The following is a 6000-nucleotide window of genomic DNA, read 5'->3' as shown; positions in this document are numbered from 1 at the left end:
ACTGTTTCTAATTGCAGTTTATAACTTACACTGTTTTTAAGGGACAAAAAATGAGATAAAAGGGTTTTACAAGACTTATATACTGAGGACCTTTCCTCTGGATAGGTCATCAGTATCTGGTGGGGGTCTGACACCCAGGACCCCCGCCGATCAGCTGTTCAAGAAAGCACCACGGCCATAGCCTTCTCTCTGCTTACCAAGCACATCGCCATACAATCTATAGCTGCTGTACTTTGTATCGTGTTCATCCCCGTTCACTTCTATGGGGCTGAGCTGCACCTAGGCCACGTGACCAAAGCAAGCGCCAGTGCTTTCTTAAACAGCTGATCAACAGGGATCCCGGGTGTTGGAACCCCACCGGTCAGATACTGATGACCTATGCTCAGGACAGGTCATCAGTATTAAAGTCTCGGAAAACCCCTTTAAGGCCTCGTTCACAAGTCCATGTCTGTGATGACATCCGTGACAAGATGGTCACTGGTTCATCCGCAAAGATGTCCGTGAAGGATACATGTTTGGTCTGTGTGTCTATTTTATTGTTCTCCGTGTGACATTCGTATTCCACGTATAGTAGTATACAAAAGTACACATGAAAAAAGATGGTACACACAAAAAAAACACTTAAAAAATTAAAATCCAGTAATTCATAAGGAGTGTCAATACGTATACAACCAGTCCTGAACCACTTCACGGAATAATAAGATACAAATAATGTGACCTCAAATGTAAAATAAGTCAATGTCCTCTTCATGATGCACAAACCTTTGGCATGGATAAAGAACAAATAGACACATAAAAGAATATGATGAGAAAAATATACCCAAGAGTCACAAAATAGGGGGTAAAACAGACACACGCATATCGCTGCATTAGGGCAAAACTGATCCGTTTTGGACCGCTTTTGAGAGACCATGACTGATCTCACAAACCAAAAGCCAAAACACTAGTGAAAGTAGCCTTACTTGATGATCTCAGACTATGACCCATGCGCCAGAAAATTACAAGTAGTAATAGTCAATATGTACCATTCTATATCCATGTACAAATTCAAGTTAAAAAATGCTTGTAAAACATCAACATGGTTGAATTACCAAAAGATGAAGCAGGTGCTTACATTAAAGGGGTTATCTTTTTTTTTTTTTTGCCCCTATGATGTTTCTTTAGATAATGATGATCATTGCCTTCCATACCAGGACTGTGATGCGCTCCCTGGTCTAAATAAGTGGCCGGCACTTACGGTATCACGTTCTGTACATTGGGCACGTGATCCTAGCCCAGCTGCTACAATGTACACAGGTTGTTTATGTGCAATCAGCGCCTGTGGACACAGTGGGCGGAGCTTCTGGCTGTGTCCATTGTTGGAAGTCCCCATTTTGATAGTTGGTGTAGAAAAGTTTTTGACACCTGGGCAGGATGGGGGTGGATAAGGGACCGGAACACTGGCCCCAGCAAATTTACTAACGTAGACCTGGAGACAGGAATATATGTTGGCGAAAAATCTGATTAATTTAACCTAAGCCTAATAGGAGCGTTAAAATAAAATAAATAAACTTTATTGGTATTACTGGTTTAAAACTTACGGGTGTGTTGCCCCAAATTTTATGTATGTAAAAAACAGGCTTCAAGAGGAGCATACACTGTGTGGCTTGATGAAGCAATAAATCACCACACAGTGAGTGTTTCTGAACCAAACAGTATGTCAGAGCTCACTGACATACGGCTCAGACCCTCCTCTAGCTAAACAGAATGTCTGAAGGCCAGCTCACAGAAGCCACTGGTATGCCTTCAGACAATTATCCCAGAGAATTTAACTAGTAACTTCCCTAAGATTTGCAACTATAAGGGCTTGTTCACACGACCGTATGGCTTTTTCAGTGTTTTGCGGACCGTTTTTTCACGGATACGTTGTTCCGTTTTTTGTTTCCGTTTCTGTTCCGTTTTTCCGTATGGCATATACAGTATACAGTAATTACATAGAAAAAATTGGTCTGGGCATAAAATTTTCAATAGATGGTTCCGCAAAAACGGAACGGATACAGAAGACATACGGATGCATTTCTGTATGTGTTCTGTTTTTTTGTGGACCCATTGACTTGAATGGAGCCACGGAACGTGATTTGCAGACAATAATAGGACAAGACTCAAAATGTAGCGGAACGGAAATGCGGACATACGGAAACGGAATGCTCACGGAGTACATTCAGTTTTTTTTTTGCCGACCCATTAAAATGAATGGTTCCGTATACGGAACGCAATAAACGACCCGTATACGGAACGCAAAAATCGTTCGTGTGAACGAGCCCTTAGTCTCAATGTTCTAGTATGGCCAGTACCGTGGAAGTATCGGCGCTAGGATGGGCGCACGCGGCTGTGTTAGCACCAAGCTTTAAAGGGGAATACACCCCACCACCAGGGGCATGGCTTCCACCGGAGGCTTGCCTTTTGAAGTTATGAGGTGTTCCGACAGTCGGATAAATACGGGGAAGCCTCTGACATCCGACTGGCTGGCCGCATAAAGCAGCGCTCCTGAGGGTGGGGTGTATTCCCCTTTAAAGCTTGGTGCTCACACGGCCGCGTGCAGCCATCCTAGCGCCGATACTTCCACCAGAGTATCATAGTTACTTTCAGGCAGGGATATTATGCAAACAAGGTCTCCTGTGTATGGCTCCCGACGAAGTGCTAACAATAAGAGCACAGAAACTCGTTGAGCCACGTGTATTTAATCTTATCCTAAAACCTGGGATTGATCCACGGTACTGGCCATACTAGATGCCAGACTTTAAGCAACATTGAGACTTATAGTTGCGAATCCTAGAGAGGTTACTAGTTAAATTCTCTAGGATAATTGTCTGAAGGCATACCAGTGGCTCCTGTGAGCTGGCCTTCAGACATTTTGTTTAGCTATAGGAGGGTCTGAGCCGTATGTCAGTGAGCTCTGACATACTGTTTGGTTCAGAAACATTCACTGTGTGGTGATTTTTTTGCTTCATCAAGCCACACAGTGTATGCTCCTCTTGAAGCCTGTTTTTTACATATATGAAATTTGGGGCAAAACACCCATAAGTTTTAAACCAATAATACCAATAAAGTTTTTTTATTTTAACGCTCCTATCAGGCTTAGGTAAAATTGATTATTGTGTAAGGGACGTATACCACTATACTAGCACTCTCAAAAATCTGATTAGCCTAATATATGATGAGGGGTACACCTCGTTATAAATTAGGCTAATCCTCAGGCAGTGCAAGCGGAAACAAAGACCAGCATGACATCGCCAGTATTTGTAAATGTGGCCCATGGTTCTCAGAAAATGGCTGTACTGGTCCCCAGAAGCTGTTCAAAAGCAACATGGTGTCCGTAAACCAATCCATCTAAATCGGCACTGTAAAAGCCAAAAGGTGGTCTTTCCCTTCGGAACCTTGCAGTGTGCCCAAACAGCAGTTGATGTCCATATTTATGGCTTTTGAGTACCCTGCAGAACAAGCCTAACAATATAAGAGGTGTGGGGTGTCTCAGATGGCGCAAGCTGGGTGCAACATACAGTACTGGACACTGCAATGCCATATTTGTGGAAAACTTGCAATTTACATTTCACACAGTTCCCTGCTTATTAATTTCTTCAAAACATCTGTGGTTTCAAAATACTCACACCACCTCTTGATAAATAACTTGAGGGGTGTAGTTTCCAAATTGGGGTCACTAACAGGGATTTTCACTCTACAGGTACCCCAGGGTTTTGCAAAATGTAATGTAAATGTAGTGCCCAAAAACCATTGTAGCAAAATCCATGCCCCAAAAGCCATGTGGTGCGCCTTTCCTTCTGAGCCCCTGACGTGTGCCCATACAGCAGCTAACATCCGCATTTATGACTTTTGCATACCCAGTAGAGCCCACCTATCAATTCAAGTAGAATGGAACGAAATGCCATTATCTGTGGAAAACTTGTAATTTTCATTTTTGTTGCACGGTCCGCTGCTCATTAATTTTTCAAATACTTTTGGTGCCAAAAGGCTTGCTCCACCCCTAATAGCGGAGTTTCCAAAATGGGGTGACTTCTCAGGTGTTTTATTTATTATTTCACCCCAGAGCCTCTACAGTTGTCAGCACAAGATGTGTAAATCTCCACATTGGGCCTCAAATGCACATGGTGCTCTTTTACTCCTGAGCACTGTTGTATGTCCAAGCAAAAGATTAGGGTCATATATAGGATGTTTATTAAACCAGGATGCATAGCACAATATTAAGAAGGCTTGCTTTTGACCCTGACACATGCTAAGTAGAGATGAGCGCATTTTTTAAAAATTCGATTTGTCGGTTTGCCGAATTTTTCGGGAAAAACTTGGTTTAATCTAAATATATTTGTGGCAAATTATGTTAAAAAAACTGCTATTTCCTGGCTGCTGAGAGCCTTTATAGTGGTGTAGAACACTGTGCCTTGGTAGTGAAATGACACCGTGAGTCCATATGGTGTCTCTTTTAGAATCACTGCACACTTCACTTATAAGGGCAGTCACGGGGCCAAAACTGACCAAATAAATCAAGTATGAACTCAACCTTACAGGTCGATGTTAGTGCCAAGAAGAAGCACACTCCTTTTACACCGTCATCAGCTGATTCCACATAGATGTTATCAGAACCTGTTCTATTAAACACTTATACAAGTAGAGACCCCCAACAGAGTGGAGAGGGTGTCAGCAGTAAGTTTGTGTTGACGTCACTGATTAATTTGCCCTTCTTCTGATCCGTGAGAACAATAACCCACAAAAAACAGGTCCTGTCTGTGGAGCATACTCCTTCACTTGGTCAGCATTTGCTCAATAATCCATCAGTATTGCTAATGCCAAAAAAAAACAGGACTTGATCTAAAACAGAGATGACACATGAATGGAATACTTGCATGTCTTCTGTGTTTTGTACCCACTCCTGCTTTTGGCTACCAAATTATAAGACAATTCTGATGGGACCATACAGGCCTTACAGCTGCTACACAGACAGGATCCGTTGTGCACAATGATAGAGTCTGAAGGTGGCGGTAGCAGCATCAGGAGGCCACCGAGTGTCACAATGACAGTCTGGAGTTTGCAGCAGTATGAGGACGCCACCGAGTGGCACAATGACCGAGTATGAAGGTGGCAGCAGTATGAGGAAGCCAAGAGTGGCACAATGACAGAGTCTGGAGGTGGCGGCAGCCGCAGCATCAGTAGGAGGCCACTGAGTGGCACAATGGCATATTCTGGAGGTGGCGGCAGCAGCAGTGGCAGCATCAGGAGAAGGCCACCGAGTGGCACAATGACACAGTCTGGAGTTGGAAGCAGTAGCAGCATCAGGAGAAGGCCACCAAGTGGCACAATGACAGAGTCTGGAGGTGGCAGCAGCAGCATCAGTAGGAGGCCACAGAGTGGCACAATAACAGAGTGTGGAGGTGGCGGCAGTATGAGGAGGCGACCAAGGGGCACAATAACAACGTTTGGAGGTGGCAGCAGTATTAGGAGGCCATCGAGTGGCAGAATGACAGAGCGTGGAGGTTGCAGCGGCAACATCAGGAGGAGGCCACAGGGTGGCACAATGACCGAGTGTGGAGGTGGCGGCAGCATCAGTAGACCACAGAGTGGCAAGGTGACATAGTGTGGAGGTGGCAGCAGCATGAGGAGGCCACAGCATGAGGTGGCCACAGAGTTGCACGACAACAAGAGATTGCGGAAGTGGCAGCAGCATGAGGCCACAGAGTGGCTGCTTCGTCTAGTCCAGTGTTTCCCAACCATTGTGCCTCCAGCTGTTGCAAAACTACAACTCCCAGCATGCCTGGACAGCCTTTGGCTGTGCGGGCATGCTGGGAGTTGTAGTTTTGCAACAGCTGGAGGCACACTGGTTGGGAAACACTGGTCTAGTCATTTATAGGGAATATGGAACAGAACAGAAGGTTAAAATTTCTCAACTTTATAAAGTGTTGCTAAAAACACGATTTAATAATACACGTTCTCTGGCACAAAAGACTTGGCAAA

Source organism: Bufo gargarizans, chromosome 3, assembly GCF_014858855.1.
Source record: "Bufo gargarizans isolate SCDJY-AF-19 chromosome 3, ASM1485885v1, whole genome shotgun sequence".
Lineage (NCBI taxonomy): Eukaryota > Metazoa > Chordata > Amphibia > Anura > Bufonidae > Bufo > Bufo gargarizans.
This window is presented reverse-complemented; position numbering follows the sequence as displayed.